Source organism: Chroicocephalus ridibundus, chromosome 5 (genome assembly GCF_963924245.1).
Source record: "Chroicocephalus ridibundus chromosome 5, bChrRid1.1, whole genome shotgun sequence".
Classification (NCBI taxonomy): Eukaryota; Metazoa; Chordata; class Aves; order Charadriiformes; family Laridae; genus Chroicocephalus; species Chroicocephalus ridibundus.
In genome coordinates, this window is record NC_086288.1 from 63144692 (window position 1) to 63167660 (window position 22969).

A 22969-nucleotide genomic window follows, 5' to 3' on the forward strand; every position below is an offset into this window, starting at 1 on the left:
AATACTCTCTTCTTACAACTCAGAATGAAGTTTATAGATCATGAAAGGTATAGCGTTTCAGGTCCATTCTGCTTTCTCATTTTCTATCGACCAGTTCAAGATAGAATCTGTGGTGAATCCCTACTGTGCTGCTTAAAACTTCCATGCAATATATTGGGCCTTTCAGCATACAGGGTGTTCTGCACAATTTCTAACTCCACCATGTCAACACGTTTGTGGATCTACTTCTGGAATTTAAAATTTCTTAACACCAATACAGTCAACACATCTAAATCTGGCCTTATGAGTACAGAATGAGCACAATGAAAGGAACAGCTTTTCTATTTTCTGAATTAATTTATTAAAGCCTCTGAAATTATATATGACATTAAATCTTTAAGTTATAGACTTATGCCAGTCTTGGCCACTTTTTTTTTTTTGTGTGTGTGTGTGTGTCAAATTTTAATGAGCACTTATTTGATGACAATGTCATGTTCTGTTTCTGGCTGCTTCAATTAAGGAGATGATCATTACCATGTTTAAAGTCTAAGTTCTCTAACAAATCTTATTAAAATGAATATGACACTGAATGTGCCTCTTTTGCCACTGATTTAAAAGATGCAGCAATAATTATGCCAGATTGCTAGAACTCAACTGTTTAAGGACAGAACGTTGCTGCTTACACAGTGTGCGTCACAAATTGTCTTCATTTTTCACTAGGTTCTTCCCATCAAACTACATTTTCCGCAAGAGGATATAAAAATCGTCCGTTCAAAAACAAATTAAAGAACTAAGGAATTGAAAATACTGACCCTTTCTATCAAGTAAACTCAAACTGCAAAATGAAGAAAGGTTCCAAGAATATTCTGTTGGATGACAACTAATCCATATTGTTGTCGTGGCAACCAGAATGAATGCAAACTTATTTTTATACTAGAAATTGAAAACATTACTGTCAGTTAATAAAACTAATTATTTCAAATTACTAATATCTCTTGAAAAGTTGGAAATTTCCAAATGTAAGTACTACCTCTTAGATCTATACAAAAATTTAGAATCAGAAAGAAACAGTAAATATTAATTCTTTGTATTCATAACAAGAATTGAAATTATAAGCAACTTATTTTTCATTAAAAAAAAATATTCTGAGCTACCATTTTTGCTAGTTTAGAAAATATCATCCTAAAAGCAGATGCCCAGAACTTGAACTAGTACGGCAGGAAGCTGGCATTAAAATAATAATTTTGTGGGGTTTTTTGCAGACGGGGTGGGTGGGGTGGTGTTGCAAATTTTATTAGAACTACTAGAAAAGTCATAGCTTGTTGAGCAGATGAGATTGGGTGAAAAATCTGTAAAGATGACTATCACACTAGATGATTTATAAAGTAATACTTGCAGTTCTAAATAGTAACCATTGACAGCTGAGCTGTATAGCAGAGAAATGCTAAGCCAAGATCTTTTTCAGTGTGAATTTCACAGGAAAACAATTTTCATAACATTTTGCATAAAGAAAAGGAACTCACAGTATTTTTCTTGCAGAAAAACTGGCTTGCAGTCAGCCATCTTCCATTCATGTTACAAAAATTGCTAATGACAAAATTGGTTTAACCTGAATTGAAAAATTCTTAAGCAATTTGGTGTTCTCTACTAAGCAAGGTACATGGACTTATGCACCTTCAGGTTCCTTAGATGGTCTCAAACCTGGTCTTCTCCTACAGTGGGCAGTTCCTCATTCTCCCAGTCCCTGCCTTTGCTTTCAGCAGCTTGGGTGGTGTGGCCAGAACCCTTGTCGGTGAAGGCAAAAAGTCATTGAGTACCTCAGCCTTCTCCATATCCCAGGTAACAAAGGTCTCCCGTTTCCTTCTGGAGAGGGCCCACATTTTCCCTAGTCTTCATTTTACTACCAACATACCCGTAGAAGCTTTTCTTGTTGCCCTTGACATGCCTGGACAGATGTAACTCTGTGTGGGCTTTAGCTTTCCAAACCTGATCCCTGGCTGCTTGGACAACTTCTCTGTATTCCTCCCAGGCTACCTATCCTTGCTCCCACCGTCTGTAGGCTTCCTTCTTCTGTTTGAGATTGTCCAGGAGCTCCTTGTTCATCTGTGTAGGCCACCTGACATTTTTGCCTGACTTCCTCTTTGCTGGGATCCTCCTGAGTTCAGAGGTGGTGTTCCTTGAATATTAACCAGCTTTCTTGGGCCTCTCTTCCCTCCAGGGCTTTATCCCATAGTACTCTCTACCCAGCAGATCCCTGAAGAGGGCAAAGTCTGCTCTCCTGAAGTCTAGGGTAACGAGCTTACTGTGCACCCTCCTCACTGCCCTAAGGATCTTGAACTTCACCACCTCATGGTCACTGCAGTCAAGAATGCCCTTGAGCTTCAAATTCCGTACCAGCCTTCCTTGTTTGTGAGAAGAAATTCTAGCATGGCATCTCTGCTTGTTGGCTCCTCTGTCACTTGGAGAAGGAAGTTATCATTGACGTATTCCAGGAACCTCCTGGTTTGCTTATGCCCTGCTTGTCCCTCCAACAGATATTGGGGTGGTTGAAGTCCCCCATGAGGACCAGGCCTTGTGAACATGATGCTGCTCCTACCTGTCTATAGAGGGCCTCATGTGCTTGGTCTTCCTGGTCGGGTGGCCTGTAGCAGACCCTCACTGTGACATCACCTATCCCTGCCCTTCCTTTAATCCTGACCCATAGACTCTCGGTCAGCTCGTCATCCATTCGAGGAGGAGCTCCATGCACTCCATCTGGTCATTGACATTGAAGGTGACACCCCCTCCTCATCTCTCCTGCCTGTCCTTCTTGAAGAGCCTGTGTCCTTCCATTCCAACAGTCCAGTCATAGGAGCCATCCCACCATGTGTCCATGATGGAGGCAATAAGAAATTGAGGCAATAAGCAATTAACTCTAATTATTGTCATGAAGATAAGCAAGCATGACCTTCATCTGATATGGCTAGGGAATTAGTGGGATATATCAGAATGTCCAATCACTGAGTAGTGAATATTCACAGTAAACGTACTCTTTAACATATAACGTGAATTTTATTAGAGGAATATGTTGGTTGGTAATGAGATCCATGAGCTTGTAAGCAATAACAGCCATTCCAGGTGTGTTCTGAGTGTATTGGATGATCAGATAGGGTTTTAATCAGACATAGATTTGCAAAAGCTATTTCTGTATAGATGTTAGCTTCAGGTGTTTTGAAAGTTGATGCATAGTGTATATCAAAAACAATTAATTTGGTGTTCTGTTTTTTTCTTTCTGTCCTGGTTTGAGGTAAAACAGAACCAATTTTCTGATTTGTAATTTTACTTCTACTTTACTTTTTAGCTGGGCCTCTTCTAACTGACTAAAGTCTGAAATTAACAGCATATTGTTCAGACACTGTTCACTATCAGAGTGATAAGACCTGATTATACCAAGGAACTGTACGCACAAAGGCTCTTGCTTAGACTTATTGTTATAACAACCAAGGTCAGCTAACTTTGCTGTTTGCCCCGTTAGAGGGTCGGAAGCAGAGAAGCGTAGAGGGGTCACACCTGTAGGGAGGAGCAGATGGGACAGGTGACCCAAAACTGACCAACAGGGTATTCCATCCCATCTGCATCACGCTCAGTATAAAAGCTGAGGGATCAAAGGGGCAAAGGGGGCTCTGTCTTGTTTTTTCTTCAATGGCCAACATCTGAGGAGGATCCTGTCTGTTTGTCTGCCTTTGATCCTGATCCGAGCACTCCTGACTCTGGTCTGGGACTTTCCCTGTGTCTGCTGGTGACGCGATTGTCATCCTGGGAGCTGGATATGGGTTTGTATATATTGTATACTTTTTTTCTCCTTTAATTTTTATTATTCTATTATTATTTACTATTTTCTTATTTATTATTATTTTCATTAAAGTAGTTTAGTTCTTTTTCTAAACTCGTAAATCTCCTTATCCTTCCTCTCCTCTCTGAGGAGAGAGGTGGGGGGAAGGGCCATCTGTCGTTCTGATTGGCCAATCTGGCCAAAACCACGACACTTTCACATTTTGAGAAATTTAAAGATAAAGGATAATCCAATAATAAGGGTTGGAGAGGGAAGATTAATATAAGGACTTCATTAAGTGGCACTAAGATTGCTAATTCAACCTGCTATTTCTTCTTAGGAATGTAAGATTAGGATTTATTTCTATCTGAAAGAAGCAGAATTTTAAAAATAGCATAAGATCCATTACAAAGAAGAAGAAAAATGATAATAGTCTAGTATGATGTTTTAATTAATACTAGGCTAACCCTGGGCGACTGGAAATATCAAGTACAATTGGCCATGTCAAGCCACAGATGTCTACAGTCCAGTGACCAAAAAGATGATAATTTGAGGAAAGCAGAAAGGAAGAACTATAAAGCACCTCACAGTAATGTACATGAAACTTAAAAGAAATGGAAGCAGCAGTTGTTGTGCTGGACTGAGACAGTCACTGATACTGGCACTAAACACTAGCTTCTGGCAGTGCCAAACTAGTTCAATCCAGGGTTTTCTGCAAAATATGATTGTGAAAGTAATGCATATTTTTCAATGTGTAATTTTAATAGCATCGTCTTGGCTCCTCTTTGTCTGTTTTTCTATGCATACAATGAAAATACATATTAAATTTTTTCCCTCCACTCCCTTTTGTGGAGAAGATTGGTGTCTGAAATTCAGCTGCGGCAAGTTCATTTTCTGCAAGTAATACTATCACATGTGTACCATTCTTTAGCAGAAAAAATGCTATTCAAAGTTCTCTGCAGGTTTAAGAAACATTTTATTTATGCTGTAACATTACTGTTTCCACCATCTTCAGAGTACAATATAAAGAAGGCAGCTGCTGAAAGCCAAAATGTTATCTTATAAATAAAGCATTTATCTCCTCCATCTTTTGAATACCATTTACTTGCTGAAAATGGAGTGTGCAGCAAATAAATAATATTACCTAGGAATGTGCTAGATGACAGACTGTTTTCCTTAAATTCTTAAGTTCTTCACAAATACACGGTTCTATTGTGTCTCTCTAAGATTGACAAAGTCCTCGTATATTAAATATGACTCTGAAGAGTTTGTGTTTTGGTCAGAAATGTAATTCTGACTCCAAGAGCTGCTGTATAAGAATTAACTAAAACCAAAACCCAAAGCCAGTGATAAAGAAAATGTAAATAACTGTTTTCAGGCACTGCTTAAAGCATTGACTGAAATGTAATTATAAATCCTCTGGAATAATATTGGAGACATTATTTAGTAAAAGTTTCATAGGTGGGTGCAGAAAAGCAATGTAGTGTTGGGTAATTTGTTGTGAAGATTTTCTTTTATACCCTGCTGTGGAAGACTCCTGTGTACAGTTATGTAGTGCTTGAACCAGCGTGATAACAAATACTCAGAATCTCTCAACCCAAATTAAGATGGAGATGAAAGTTTTCCATTAAGACAGATAGAAACATAGACAGACAGACACGCAGAATCTCTTTGGCTTTATGAGTCACCCAAAGAATCATCTTCAGAATGAAATTTGCATTCAGTTCATTTGTTTTATTTGTTTTCTAGGTTGCCTAGAATTACTGAGCCAGATGACTAATATCATTCACTTGTTTCTTGTTTTCTCATCTTAGCTTCTGGAGGATTATACATAGTTGGCTGATTTGTTTTTAGTGTGTTTTTATTACTATTAGTAGTTCAATAAGTATGCTAGAGGGGGCAGATCAGAGGGAAGATCTTTCCCCTTGGAATAAAAAATAGTGAAGTCTGTGCTGGTGCTCTAGTTTCTGGTCTTTCTTCTGCTGTGTTTTCTAGGAATTTGTCTCGGAATTTTCATAGGAATTCTGATGTGTTTGAATGTGTAAATTAGGCATTTTACTGATATCTAAATTTTTTCTTCTTGAGTTCGTCTAGAGTGTTCTGTCAGGTGATGAACAAGCCTCTTGTATTCCTTTTACATTTATGCTTAGTAAATATTTTGTGCAGATATTTCATTTACTGGGGTTTGTGAAAACATTTTATCGCAACTTCAGCTGCTGTTATATTGAATACAGGCTATAGTTAACTGCATAGCTCTTTATTATTAAATGTCAATTCATTATATTGCACATTATTTTCAAAACCTGAAGATTCATTCAGCCAGAACAACAGTAATAGTAGTGCAAGATAATGACCCGTTTTCTGCCCCACCTCACTCTTGTCCTACAGAGATCAGAAATATGTCCCTTGTTTCTTAGACTTGGACATCGCTGGATGTGCATTGCTACTGCACTTGACTTACACTGCTGCAGTGGAATTATATTTTTCTACCCTGCAGCTTAGAGATTTGGACAATTACATTCATTATTCCTCCTAGAAGTCATCTTTGGATAGATATGGAGTGATCCTTGGTGGATCACAAAATGCGTGTGTAGAAGCAGTAGGAGGACATGGCTGGAGCTGGTCTCATCTGATATGTAAACCGAGAACTTAAATGAGCATAACCCAGTACTCTGTATTCTATGACAATTAACTATCTTTCTCTACTAGGGAGCAAGATGCCAAAAAAAAAAAAAAAAAGGCTTGGATTTTCAAACTATGCAATCTAATGACTGAATAAACTCACTTCACTCTAATGCAAGTGCAAGTTAGGTGACTGAGATGACATTTATTGTGTGCTGCTTCCCAGAGTCTAGACTTCTCAGTATTGAAGGCTTAAAGTTACAATCTAATTGTCTATTTTTGCTATATGATTTCAATGGTAATTTTGCCTGCACTTTAGGCTCACCACCACTGTGTATGCACAATGTGAAATAACTTTTAGACTGGTAGGAACTATGTTCTCATTCATTACCAATCCTCTGTACCTTCAAGTCAGTTTAAAATCAACATGTTTTAATTTTTTTTTTTCATTTTAGTTCAAATTGCTTTTCCATGCTGCATTAAGTGACCAGATTTTACATCACAGAACATGTTAGTTTGAATTGTAGATACTATATGAACATATTTAAATGACAGCTACTTAATGTTATGGTGATATTTTACACCAAGCAAAGTGTGTTTAAACTCATTAGATTTAGAGGAAGTGCAAATCAGGCAACAATGGATAATCGCTTTATTCCTGTAGTAGTTATTGCTTCAGGCAGATGGGATTATTTAATGAGTCACTGATGAAATGCAGTAACAGAGGATCTTAGCACTGTACCTGCAGCGTCTAAGAAAACTCAAGGTATAAGTGAAGAAATTTGAAAGAAACACTATTCCAGCATACTCATAACAAAGGCACATTTTACGTAACTTTTAGCTTTAATCTTTTTTTTCTTATTTACAGAAGAAAAAACACTAAATAAAACCTCTGATATGAATACTCAGGAGTTACTGGTCATGATTTCCTAGCACTCATTTTTGTTTCAGCTCAGGACGCTTGCCAAGCATCAGCTTTTAGGACCATTGGAGTGTGGCAGTTAGCTGCCTAAGCACAGGAAACTAATGCAACTTGAGATATTCCAGACCCATCAGACCTCCATCTGTTACCTCAGGAAGGCATGGTTACCCTGTAGGTCTTGTGTCATACCTATTAGCCTCATTTCAGACACCCTAGAGCATCTCAGGTAGTCTATATTTAGGCAGTTGAATTCCACACTCAGTGTCCACCATTTGAAAGCTAGTCTTTTTTACCATGTCCCAAATTAAGACGACAAAAACCAGGCCACAGAGCATTGGCGTAAGTCCTTCCAAAATGACTTTTTGTTGTTGTTGCTGCACTGGGGAACAAAGATTTACAGTCAAAGCACAGCCCAGGGTCAATGAGTAAACTGTGTTTGAAATGAGAAAAAGAAATAGAACTAATTTGGCACCCAGAGAAACAGTGGGAATTGGGCAAAAGACTGGAGAGACACGAGCCTTGGCGAGTTCTGTGTGAGTGCCATAGAATAGAAATCTTATACTAGAAACTTTATAATAGACATTGCTATCCACCCACTAAACCCATCCTGCTTAGTAAATGAATTTCAGATTATGTCAGTGAGCGATGTGGTTCTTTTCTTGCTGTAACCCCACTTTAAGTCCCCCCATGTCATATCTACACAGCACTCACAGTCATTTCACAGCTGTCTCATCTTCATGCTAGTCTAATTTGCATGCCAGTACCTGAGCTAACTCAGCTGTGTCTATATTAGGACTTTACATGTATATCACATTAGTGACAAAAAAGACTTACAGATAAGTATAATCTTGACTGAGACTCCAGATCTTCTTAGCAACAGATTTCTGTACATTCTTGCTTCACAGAATGGTGGCTGGTGCATCCCTGTGAGCTGGGTGCATCAAAGAATTAAGAACAGTTTCATGATTTCAGCAGCAGCACAGGATGCAAACAGTCTTTTTAGAATATACTGAAAAAAACCTCTGTAAATGGTAGACACAGATTAAGGGATATCAATTCTTAGCTAAAATATACTTTAAAATATGTAGCACATTAAAAAAAGGAAGAAAGAGAATTCAGAGAAAAGGTATATTGTTTATATAAACAAAAGTTTGAGAATTTGTTAACATGGGGAAGAAAAGCTTTGTGAGATCACAGTAGGTTTTTTCAGGCCTAAGCAAAAAGGCCCACAGAGTTTTTAGAATAAATTTATAGGTTTTTTCATAAATTCTCACTCCTGGCATTCCCCTGTTTGCCCACCAGTGCCTTCTGAATTTAGAAAACCTAGCCTCTTCTGTGCTTTCAGTTTTGTCACTGCCTTCTACCACAGGAGTTTATTGGGGATTTCAATGAGGAAAACGCTGGCTTACTTTTACATATATACTTCCACATCTAAATATATACTTATATTTTTGCTTAAGATTTTTTGTTCTGAAATAAGAAGATATGGAAAGCTGCTTGCTTTTGGGCTTTGCTTGCATTCTATGTCTCATTCTAGCCAAGGGTGCAGCAAGTCTTCCTGCAACGTAATGTTGCCAGCAAGCTTTATAACATGGAAGGACAACAATTTGGTTATGTCTGAAAACAGCTGTTCATGATTTGAGAAGCTGACTTAAAATATTCAAATATAAAGTCTATTTATTTAACTCTTATGACTGTTAATAAAGACCAAATTATTTGCCTGTTGAATTAGTAAGACATTAATAGCCATGCAAGCAGTGTCTGATGTGTTCAGATTGCGTTTGCATTTAGTTCTAGAGGCAAAAGTTTAGATTGATGAACAATGTAAATGAATCACTCTTGGGCCTTGGCACTGAAGTATGTTATAATTGTATCATAATGAGATAATGAAGAGACTCCGACTCAGACTTTTTTTTTTTTTTAATTTAGAGAGGCTTGGGTATACGAATAGTTGAAAACAGAGAATACCAATTAGCTTCTCCATTTCCCTCTGCTCTTCTGCCCTCTCTTCCCCAGTTCCTTTCCATTATAGACCTATTTCAGAATTACAGTTAATATATTTTTGCAGTAATAGGAGTCTTTGAACAAGAAACAAAACATATCACATGTAGGACATTCATTTTGAGCATGCTATACACAAAGGTGGAATTTAAGAGACAAACTCATTTCAGATTTCAGTGTTTTGAAACTTTTAATTTTAAATTTCTAAAGCGGCAATTACATGATGATGTTTGATGTACTCCAAAACTGATCTTTCATATATAACACATCTGATATTTATTGAAAATGCTAGAAAAAAACACATTCTAACCATCATAATTTAAATATTGTCTTATTCATGCTCTCTTCAGGATACTTTAAAACAGGCCTAGAAGGGTCTATTAAATTGCATTTAAACCCAGTACACTTTGCAGGTGTCCAGTATAATGAACACTTTAAATGGCTATGCTCTAAGGTTAATTTGTTCTGTAAAATTGCCCAGACCCCTCTAGAGTATTCATTAGTAGAATAAAACAGAGACCTAATCCAGATAGATGCTAAAGGATTATCATTATTGCTGTAAGGATGACTTTGATAAAATTCTAATTGGTATTGCCGCACGGGGACTGAACAAACGAAGCAGATTATGATAAATACTGGGTTTCAGACCTCTCTAACTAAATTCTGAGACTGGGGCAAAATAAAGTGATCAAATTCATCTGAAAACAGATAGCTACCTCAATTTACTCCAGAATTTCTTTGAGTGGCATGAAAGATAAAATTATACTCAACTGCAGATAATTACACCAAATGTCAGCACAATACAATTAGAGCTAAAAGACCATTGCAGCACTCATTTTGCTTTTAACAGCATCTTCATTGCAAACTGTCTTTTGTCTCATTAGCACAGGACTGACAGTTTTAACTACAGATTCATCCATAATAATATCAAACACGATCATTATATTTTCTTTTCTCTCTGCATTATATAAAATGGAGAAATTTTCTGCTGGGACACTTATACACCAGGGAGAATTTATATTATCTAAATAAAATTAAAATAAACCATCTTATTTTGTCTTTAGGTCTGTAACTGATAAAATTCCTGTGTCATGAAGCCACAACTCCTGTGCCATTAAAAGACATTGTGAGTTAGGTAGTCATTGTATAGGTGCATCAAATAGAAATTTTAATTATTTTTTTGTCATTATGGTTCTTGCTTTAGCAAAATATAAACTGGTATGTTTTTATGTGAATAAATATTAAATTATCATCTACATTTGATCTACTTTGAACTACACCACTCTTGAAAGAATAATTCCCCTCAACATGAGTTATGGTAGCAGAACACAATCTTTATTTTTAATACTAAAGGTCAGTTGTCACTGTAAAACAATGCCTTCTTTCTATGCTGTGTCCACCTGTAGAATGCTATTATTCTGGATATTTTTATTTTACAACAATGTGCAATGTGAGATTATTACTTAGATTGTTTATGATACCTTAAAGGCCTTTTTAATTATAAGAAGTACACATATTACTATAGTTTGCATAAAGTTAAATGTCATATATGGGTATACCTATGTTGTTATGTCCTTTTTAATAACAAAAATTCTGAAGTAAGCAAATGACTTATACATGTACACACATTTAAAGTATCTGTGTTTATATCTGCAGCCACTTTTCCCAAAGTTTCTGAGTGAATAGGATAAAAATTTTAATTCACACTTAAAGAAATTTAAGACAGCCCTTGTTTAGTATATTTTATTTTAAAAAACCCACAAACCCAGAATCAGTATTTCCTACTGAACTGGGGTTTTCCCAGTCTAGGATTTAAATTTGAAACCATCTATACCCACAAAAACATTATTCAAACTGTCAATGTAAGAATAATATTCAGGGAGTTACCATATGAATTATGTAGAATTTAAAGGTAAATTAAGAGCCTAAAATAAGGGGAAAACAAAGAATAGAAGGTCTGTTTTTGTATTATTTTTGAAAAAACGTTGAGGCAAGTTAGTGAAAAATCTCTCTAAATATGTATTTTCATCAATCTCCAAGCAAATATATCTAAATTCTTTCATTACGCTATTTACTTAGAATCACTAAAGGATGTAGCTGAGCGTAAGCTGAATAAAAAGATGACATATAATTCAGAAAGACCAAGTTAATGTGATTTTGCTGCAGATCTAATTTGTTTCTATAAACAAGTTCTCAGATATAATTCTTTTAAAATAAGTGTTCCTATGACTCAGTTTTAGTGCTGATAGTCATCTGTTCCTTTACACTGTATTGGAAAATCATAAAAGAAGATACGATCTCTTCAAGAGTTTTTCCTCATGAGCATTTCCTAATGGTGTTGTAAGGTTTTATCACCTCTACTATATGTCATCAGCAGGCAGCACTGAAACCACAACCACTTCCACCACAGACTCCTGTAATGTATGTTTATAAGAGACAGTCCTAGTATACATTTTTAGTCAAAGATGAAATATTTAGGATTCAGGTATATGTTTCTTGCTATCACGTTGCTAAATACAAACTTACAGAACATGAGCGATGTTTTTATCATAAGGTATATTGATCAGGAGAGCTACTGTAATTGTAATCTATCTATGTGTATCACCAGAGTATTTCAGATGGCTCTCTTATACCTGTCTCTTCAAGTGTGCACAGTTAAAATGTTATGGCACCAGTTACAAAGAAGACTGATATGTTTTGTATCATTTATTGTCAGGTCAAAACCAAGCAATGAACAAAACCTCCACATATTCTCTGAAATAAAAGTTTTATGGAGAGTGATAATATTTTAATTTTGTATAGCAGAAATTTGTCCATTTTTTTCAATTGTATCAATTGCTTAAATTAAAGAAATATCCCCCCTGCTCACCCCTCTCCCCATTATGTCTTTAGGCTACCATTACATACATCACTATCCCTATTAATTTCTCTAAATCTGATTCTATAGTGTGTCACAGACCTGTAGTTATCCGCATTTGAAGAACATGGAGGCCTCACAAACACACCATTTTCTGCTGTCAATTCTGGATCAGAGATGTTCAATTTTGCTCTTCCTATCAACTGCTCCACTGCATCTTCTCACACCTGGTGCTTGCTTCTCTGTGCTCCCTCTTTCCTAAATGGGTTTTCTCCCTTGGCAGTTGTTTCACCCAGAGAGACAGACAACTGGCAGAAAACAACTCAAGTTGTAACACCTACTCTGTGATTTTTTGCGATGCTGATAAGGGCTTACGTGATTTCTGTTTGAGACTGGCCATCTCTGTTCACACTTTGCTGTGTATCTAATCCCTCTAGCCAAGTCCAGGAAACCCTAAGAACAGGCATGCCCATACCCTTCCTGCAAAGCAGGAGCTATCAGACTGCTAGCTGAATATCTCTGTCACAAATCCAGTCCATTTTTTTTTAAATGACTATAAAATCAGTTCCTCAGTGTTCTACTTTATTCCAGAATGAACGACACATGCTGTGTATTATGTACATTGTCTTAGAATGCGTGCAATCAGCAGTGCTGATTCCTGAGAGTTTGGGATATTACATCTGGTAGTGGTAGACATCTAGGTAATATAAGAAATCATTGAAACCTTAAAGAAAATTAGATGCTAAAATAGTAACAATCTTGGTATTTATAACATCACTTACTGGTGTATTCGACAGAGTATGTATCTAGTAATTCCCCGTTGGGGAACAAAGGAGAAAGCATTTCCAGCATTCTTGATTAATTAGGAATTTATTCAGCTTAGCTGGAAGCTTTTCAAATTATTTTAGATGATATTTAACTGATTAATTGAAATGGACCTAAATGTATTGGCAAAAATTAGAAGCTAAACAATGTTGTTACTGGAATACAGATAAGTAAAAAACAATATATAGTTTGATTTCATCAGTTGTTTGAATAAGCTCAGTCAGTGTGTTGGTGATTCAAAGTAATTCTTTTTGAACGATCATGCAAATTTTTCTGTTGTAAAAAAATTTCACTAAAAAAAATACATGACAGGAAATAAGACCACTGAAATATATTTCTCATGCTGATTTCTGTCAGTTGAGGCTGATATAAAGAGTGAGAGAGAGAGAAGGAGAGAAAAAATGAAGGGCTTCTGCTTAAAAATACCCTAGACCTCTGCAATTTTGTAATTTATTTTCTTTCCTGGAAAAACATTCTTAAGACCTTATGGATAAGACATTTTGAATGCTGTGGTTATAGTGCTGTTACCTACCATGAAAGGTCTGTCTCAATTTACTGTAACAGTGTCTCAAGTTTCTCTACTGTTAAGTGCTATTGATGCCTCTTTTTCCACATCCTTGCAATTTCATCCATCCTACAGGAATGTACGTTGGAAAACTGCTAGCTCCTGCCTTATCACACAATCAGATTTAAACCAGTGTGTACCTTTCAACTTCCTCTATTCACAAACCATCATAGGTACACATAAACTATATATTTTCAGCTCCCATATCCTTCCACATCTTTCTCCTCTCCCATCCGTCTACCTTCACACCTCTTATTGTCTTCTGTTGCCTCCTATACTCTGAGCGATAATTGAGTTAGATGTTTAAATCAATGTACTAAATAATGTTTTTATCTAATTCAGGTTTAGTGTGAAAGATATGATTAGGTCTGAGTAGTGTAAATTTTTTTTTTCTGACAGATAGCTAACAGTAACTACAAATTTTGTTCACAAAAGAGGCTTTTAAATTACATCCCATCTAAGTGCGTATCTGAATTACTAGACATTTAAAGGTTGTGGTTTTAAGATTAGTTATTTTGCACTCAAAAACACTAAGAGCAAAGAAAATATAGGGAAAAGCAGTGTGTACTTCCCTATACAATAAACTTCCAGTAAGGTTCATTATGAGAGGGTAGTATAATCCCAAAGTCCTGAAACGATCTCAGAGAGACACTAATAATCTTCTTATTGCCTGACAGAACATTTATGATTTTAGCTTTATTTATTTGCCAGGTAAATTATTTTACAGATTGCTATTAGATCTAAAAATGTGCAGTCAGATCAAGAAAACTCTCTTACCTGTCCCTTGGCAAATTCGTTGTAGTGGCAAAGATCTCTAACAAACATAACATTCTTCATCGCGGTACTTCGACAAGACAGGCTTTTTTTTTCTTTCCTGCTTTTTGATTTTGACACCATACCATGAGCTGTTGTACACTAATGGTTGTGCCGAAGAGTACCATCATACAAATTTTGGATAGAAAGCATATGTACACTAGGGCACGCTTGATAAGTAAGGTAACTGCAATTATGCTTGCTACATCACCATGCCTTATGAGTGAACTTTTTGCTCAGCACATTAGTACATCATATTGTTACAAAGCCATTTACACTGGCTATTTACTAGATGATGAAGTTCAAATAATTGGTTTTGGCATAGACAGCCAAAATCACAGACCTGTGAACTTCCAGTCTGAAACATTTTCCTTTCTGCTGCCCTTTGGTGGCAGTGGATATCAGTCACAGATTTCCTTCTATTTTGCTTGAAGATTTCTTTTTGGATTATTTTATGTACTCAGTCTGAGAGTTCTTTTAAACAAACTGCTAACCTATCCAGTTTTAATTGTGTAAAAGGGACAACTTTTAAGAATAAATCATTTCTGGAAACACCTTGAAAAATATGTTCAAGGCTAGGTGCAGCCCAAGTGTGATTTAGAAGAGAGGAGCCTTCTCAATATAGGGTTTACTGCCTGTACTGCATGGCTGTGTGAGCCGACACAGGCAGGACACAGGAACAGCCACAAAACCATGGATGAAATGCAAAGAGTAATTTTAATCCTGATGCCTCACGAACCCGGGGATCTCTGAAATAGCACCCAGAGAGAGGCAGGCAAGCGGGAATGCAGGCACCACCGAGCTCAGTCCTTGCTAAAGAGTGTTATGAACCCGCTGTTCTCACCTGTGTATCAGGGATCAAGTAGTTTTCCACCGTGCTTTGATCTTTATGACAGCAGGGCAGGAATCTCAAGAATGTTCGATGGGGTGGCTCTGAGTCTATCGCAGGCCTATGTTGTCTAAACACAGATGTTCTACTTCTCAAGCAGAAAAGACTAAACAACGACTCGTGTGACGTATGTGTTTTTCGACATGCCAGCTGCAGGTCACTTCAGCGTTGTTTACAATCCTCCTCGCCAATCTTCTGTTATTTTCCCACAATGGCAAAAGCAGACTTGGATGAAACGGAGGGCTGCTGAAACAGGGAGGCAGCATGGTTGTTGAGCAGATTTGCAGCCACACTCTCACTTCCATTCCTCACATAGTCCAAGCACAATGGCAAGAAAATGGGAGAAGGACTAATGGTGAGCCTAAAGGCCTCTAATTCTTTTCTCCCCTAAGTGTATCCACATTATCCCAATTTAAATTTTTAAGCCTACACATCCAATCTGAAACCTCTGAATTATCAGTCTTCAGAATATTCATTCATAAATACTGTGCATAAGAGGGAAATATATAAATCACATACGGGATGTGCGGATAGACAGATGAATTTTAGAAGAAAACCTCAGTGAGTACCTATGAACAGATACTGAAATCTTAGGATTTAGCATAGGTGGTAAGGAAGACACTGCATGCCAGGTCATACCCTGCAGAGCAGTTGGAAAGGAAGGAGTGAAGAGAGGTGCAGAGCAGAAAATATTAAACTATTAACATTCAATATAGTCTAAAAGGTCTAATATGAAAACTATTTGCAACATCCATTGTTGTTTTCATTACATTTATTCATCTGAGGATTATCGGTGCAACACAGGTCCTCTTAAAATTATTTACTACTAAATGGCTAATGTGTTCAGATGTTAATTACTCCATTTCTACTTGAGATTAAACCAAAAAATATGACCATTAGCCACTGAAAACATTTGATTGGCAATTACTCCTTACTTCATGAAGGCTATTGCAGTGAACCGGCATATATTCACCAATGAAATAGGTAATGAACTAAAGTCAGACTAGAAATCTTAAATGTAATTGCTGCCTTCAAAGGACTAATAAACTGCATGTGAAATCCAGGCATGCAACATGAATGGATGGGTCTCTGAAAGGTCAGGTCAAAGCCTGCTCAATATCAAATTTACAAGCTAATTTTCAAAATGCACGGTTAACAATTCTAATCTTTCCCCTACCCTCTTTCTTCCACACGTTAGAAGTGTTGTTTCAGATAGATATATTCAGCCAATTTTAAAAAAAAAAAAACAGTTTCTGGGGCAAATGGGACATCAGAAGTTGAGTTTGATCTGAGAGTCTATCTATTAGCACCGACTTGTATCTCACTTTATTGTTCTCAGTCTAAGTCTCAGTTTAGTAACAGTTGGTATGTGTTGCAAATATGTAGTGTAATTTGCAGTCTGTTACAACATTGTGTAATGTGCCATAAAGAAACAAGAATGTACAATTAATGATTCAGTGGGTATTTCAACATGATAAAATGCAGAAAATATCCATGTCTTTTTTCAATGAAACAAAAGAATTCCCTGATTTTTCTCCAGTCTTTTGCTTTTGGGTTCAGGAAAGGCATTTTTGATCTGCATGGTATAACTATCTGTTAGGTGTATGCAATCCAAATTAAAAGGGAGAAAGTGTTAAGAGTTTTTCCCACTTTCTCTGAAAGAATAAACTTACATATTTACAGTAATTATTACTTTAATGTCCACAAGTTAACCTGGAACTAGTTAAAATCATGTACTTAATAAAAGTCTACAAAATGTTACCCTCTCAGTCGAAGTTCTGATAAATATCAACATCTTTACTGTGTCAGTAAGGAATGATTTCCTCTTCCCTTCAGTATTCTCACCAAGGCCCATCACACACACAAGTATCAGCTCAACAAGCCTAGGAAAAATTCTTCATTACTGAAAGGAGGATAGAAGCTTTTAGTTCTCATTTACAATAGCAAAAGAGATATTTCCAAAACAATGACCTTAATGTTAATCTGATGATTTTAACACAGTTCCAATACTAAGTATGGAAGCACTACACCATTTCTCTTATTTTTGAATGCTTTAGCTGTATCTACCAAACAGGAGAGGCTAATTTTGTTGTAGAATGGCCTAAACAAGGCTCCCAAATTTATGCCTCTTCTACACTTCCTCCTTACATTGCTGTCTGAGATAACATATTGTCTAAAACAACAGCTTCCAAAGACTCTCATTTTTCTCATGCAAGGAGTACCAGAAGGAGATAATCTGGGGGGCAAAGTTAGTCAAAGACAAAAGCGAATAGAGGTTGTTGTTTGGGGTTTTTTTAAGTCCAAAAGCGAAATGTGTTGAGTGGAAAAAGGTTGTGACTCAGTTTTCTTTTACAAATTGACAGGAAATATCAGAAGAAATAATGGCTAGACTGATAAGAGTATTTGGGTGCTTCAGGAAGTACGTTCCTTGCTTTCTCCCAGCCACTATCATAATCTAACTTTTTTCACAGGTGTTCTTCTTTTCAGTGGAAATTCTTATTCACAACACTTTAATAAAATTAGACCAGGTTAAATGTTAGCAAACATACTGTACTGAATAGTGAGTATAAACTCTCTTACACTGGAAGGAAAGTGAAGTATCTGGGTGGACGACCTCTCTTTCTCTTGAATTCATTCAATGGCTATCTTCCCAACTCTTGCCCTTAGTCAGTTTTAATTCAACTAACTTATCTTGCAGTGAATATAATGTTGCCTATATGTTACAGTGGAAGTCACAACCCAGAGTATAATCATTATGCAGGTTGAAATTTCTTGGAGGTGGAACAGTTATCAGCAATGGCACTTAAAAGATTGTAATAAATAAGAAATTAAGTTAAACTAAAAAAGTATATTTTTTTTAACATCATTCTGTTTCTAATAATCTCAGATAATAAATGCAGCAAATGGGAAATTTTATTAGAATAATTTACTACTCATCCAGACTAATTCATGGGATATAATAACTTATTATTCACCTTTTGTTCTTACACAAGTTCTAATGCAAACTTGATTTATGTTTCTTCTTCTCTGTTATTCTTCCCAATACTGTACCTGACATTTAAGAATGAAAACTGTACAAAGAAACAGCCATAAAACATATAAATATACACACAGGTATTAACACAATGTGATTGCAAATATAGATAAATATTACTTAAATTATATATAACATGAACCTTATGTATTCTAGGAATTATGTGCATAATAATGGCATGCATTTTCCACTGAAGCAAGTGAAATGCCAGTTAGAGATAAGAGGGTGTGACTTTATAAAACAGTAATTAGTTTGATCCACAAAACAGCTACCTCAATTTTGGACTATCATTTTTCTGGTCTAAGGGGTTTGGCTATGCTTTCATCTGTGTTTTTCTGTACTGCACTGAGCATCAATAAGTGTAATTGATATTATAAATTATTCTTCTTATATCTATTTATGCATTTTTGAAAAGTCTTACTTTATAAAGCATTATGAAGAGTTATCTTTAGTTCATAATGTAGTTAATCAGAGATCAATAAAAGCTTCAATTTATTGTTCAGCTGCATTCTTACTGCGCAAATTGCACATCAGAATAACAAATGATAGTTTGAATGATAACGCAGTACTGATGCTAATTTATCCTTTTATATTTACTCCTATATTTCATAGTTTTCCATGTTCATGTAATTAAACAAAAATATCAATTTCATTCTGGAACTAAAAAAAATTAAAAACTATCTGAACCAAGAACACACTAAAATATCCCCAATCTACTAATTAGGATCAAAAATTACAGCAGGTTCATTTATCAGAGTTTGAAATTTTTAAGAGGAACATGATCTGGACAGATTTTATTATTCAGGGAACCTGAAGGAAAATAATTAAGCTCTGTCCATATTTTTTAGAAGGAGATTTAATGAGACTCAATCTCTACTTTCCTATAGGCACCTATTGCACTTACAGATTTATGGAAAAATATTAGACAATTCAGTAATGAGATTTTCTGCTAATGAAAAAGACTGTTCTAATTTATACACTCATACAGTTAGAGCTCAAACAAAATGCACGCTTTATAATCAGTCTGTTATTTCGGCAAAAATTGCTTTATACACTGTTTGCAAATATAGCATTGAAGCAAATTAATGTATTGGATAAAACAGTTCTGTGGAAAGCTGCATGGATACAAATATAGAAACTGGATAGCAAATTATCTTTTAATGGCCTGAAACTATGGAAATAAGAGCTAGAAGTAAAGCTGATTGGAGGATGGTGAACATTTGGTTGAAAAATTATTTTTATCAGCATTTCCTGATTCAGTCAATTGAGCATTTCAGAGAGGGTACTTTGAAGGCTCTATATAAAATTTGTGGAAGACACTAAGACAGCTCTGTCTCCTCATACACCAAGGCAAGAAGCAAGGCAGGATCAAACTGCACAATGACCATGACAAACTAAAAGGCTGTTCTGAAATTAAGACAAAACATAATAACAGTACTAAAAAGCACAATATTTCAAGAGAAACAAAATCAAAAGTATGAGCTGGAGAATAAGAGGCCTGAAAAGGACCATGAGCCAATTGTGAAACAGCGGTTCGTACTGTGGGGGTGTCTGCACATCCTCCTCTCTTGGTAAAATGGACTGGATAATAACAGACGATGCAACGGGAAGGCAAGTCTACACAGTGCATTTGTATACAGAGGCTAAAACTTTCTGTTCTGATAGTGTTTGCCAAAAGTAGAGGATGCTAAAAAAGAAGCTACAAATTACTACCATACAAGGATGCAGTAACAAGGAGTTACCAGGGGACTTCTTAAACAAAGAAGGAATCAGCTCAAAAAAAAAACCCACCCCAAAAAGCAGAAACAGAAAAACGTTTAGTAGTGTCAAGAGAGAGGAGGGGAAAAAGGGCAGCAGAGAGAACATGTTTTGGTGCTGTCAGATTCTCCCTGGGGCATCATGTCCACTGCTTATATTCAGCGGACTGTCAACCAACACCCCCAGGTCGTTTTCTGCCAGGCAGCTCTCCAGCCACTCTTCCCCAAGCCTGTAGCGCTGCATGGGGTTGTTGTGGCCCAAGTGCAGGACCTGGCACTTGGCCTTGTTGAAGCTCATTCCATTGGCCTCTGCCTATTGATCCAGTCTGTCCACATCCCTCCGATCCCTTTCGAACCTCAATGCATTTTATTGGTTACAAGAAAATTTCACTGAAAGCACATGCATATTTCTGTACCTCTTCAAAGTAAAATTGAAATTTTACATTATTTGAATCCAGGCAGTGAATCTTCTAGGAATTCCACTGTTCTATTGCTCTGAAAGCAAAAGACCTACAGCTGAAGGAACCCGTATCAGGAAAAATACTCAAGGAATGAGTTGCAAGAACATAAACAAAAGAAATTCCAGTGTTGTTTGGTTAACCATGTGAAAAAGCTCTGAATTTCTACCCTTTCCTGTCCTTCCCTGACTGGCTGTAAAGCTGGCATAACAGACTCTGGCCTCTCAGGTGATATTTTGTGCCTTTTTCCTTCTCCAGCTATTCACATTTTCCTCTTTAGACCAGCCACCAGGTGGTATTGCCATGGGATGAATACTAGTAAGGACACAACATATTCAAGGCAATCACTTCTCACCTGGTGTCACTTGTTTCTTTTTGCAGGTTTACTATGATTATACCGTACCCTGATTTGCATTGGATTAGTGGAATTTCCCTGTCTCTTTAATGGAAGGGAACATATGGCACTTAGTTTTAAAAGTGTGCTACCAAATATAATGAATGTTGGATTGACATCGTTACACCCATAGGCTTTGTTGATAAAAACAAATATTTATACGCTATGACATTCTTTCTGCAAATTGCTACCCCTACTCAATGTATGATTCATGAGAGAAAGTATCAGATAGAATAGACTTGGCAAATGGGTAGAAACAGAAATAAACAAACAGAGAGTACAACAAAATTCTGTGTTACAGAATACAGGACCATATTGCCATTGCTAGAAACAGACCATAAACTGGTGGTTTATGGTCTGTTTTCAAACAGGCCTCAGAATTTTTGAAGGCCTTAGGAATGAGGCTTGTCAGGCTTACTCTGTTTGAACTTTTCTTGACCTACTTGTAGCTTTGTTTTATTTGATTTTTCTGTGAAAGTATTTTCTCTAATTGACAAGGTGTCTGCAGCTAATTTGGTTTACTTTTACTTCTCTTTCTATGGTCCAACCATAGCTTTATATAGATAAAGTAGTTATTCTGTGTAGAATGAGATATTTATGACTCTAAAATAATTATGTAGCACAGAGAAATACAGACCTGATGTGACAGCAGAGGCCTCGAGAAGCAGAGACACAGTGTGAGAAGAGCACAGACCTGGAATGGCAAGGGATGAATCTCAAGGAAATACAAAACAAGAATTCCAGGGGGTTTTGTTAACCCCATGACAAAGCTCTGACTTCCTACCTTCCCTGTCCTCCATTGTATCTCAAGATCTCCTAACATATGAAAGTCATGACAGTTTCTTGACTGTGTCTCCTTCCTTATATTTTAGAGGTGGGACATACTTATTAGTCTCTATGGCATATGAATGATGCTTAAACTACTCAAGTAACAATTTGTGAAGCTGCCACCATGCTAACTATCTTAGAACTTGACAGAATCCAAGTTGTGTCTTGACCCTGATCTATTTTAAAATTCAGGAAAAAAAACAGTTTTGCATTGAATGGAAAATATTATAGATGTGGTATACATACTGGAATCACTGTCTGTACATTGCGTGGCATAAAGAAATAACTTAAAATTTCATAAATAATTTAATTCCCTTACTATTATTACTTATTAAAATATAAAGTTCTAAAAATTTACCAATTTAGGTATAAAAAATATATGTATGAGGTACATATGGATTATATATATGCATATGTATGTATATATATGTAAACATATATATATGTATACATAGATATGAGTACCTAGAATTTTACAAAGGTTGATCTTTGTAATGAGAATGTCATAGATAAATAATTTGGTCAAAAAATTATTCAAGTGATTTTTGTACTCTAAACTGAGAAGTCCTGAGAAATCAGAGTTTATCTTCTACAAATAATAACGGCTGATCTTTTTTAGCAGTCTTTTGCTCATCTGTGTATTAGAACTGCAGCAGGAAGGGACAGTCCCACATAAGACTGTCTTCCAAGGGAGAAACTATGTAGTTGGGCCTGAAGCTATGCTTTATGTATATGCTATATAGTAATCACTGAATTATTTCATGGATTTCTGCTATATTGTGGAATAATAGCCACTTATATAATGCAAAGTGTGTAATTTGTATGGATTGCTATAAGAATATATGGCAATATATTGCTCTGTTACCAGGAGCCTTTCTTTTCCTGCCTCTTGGAAACTGAAGCACATTTCCTCTATTTCTCCTTATTATGTGCTTTTCTTGGTGACCATTTCATAAAGCAGTTGGACAACTTCATATGGTAATACTGATGTTGTGCCTCATACTGAGTATAAATCATGTGCGTGCCAGCTCCTGGCACCTCACATTATACTGACACTTCTGTTTGTCTTCAGCTGTGTTTTTAAACATCTGTAAATTTCCAGTTCAGCTAACACAATTTCTCACATTACAGATATTCTTGATCTCAAATGTCTGTTAAATAGAATATCAGTAGGTGTCAATCAGTGAGTCTTTGGTGCTCTTCCTGCAAGGTAA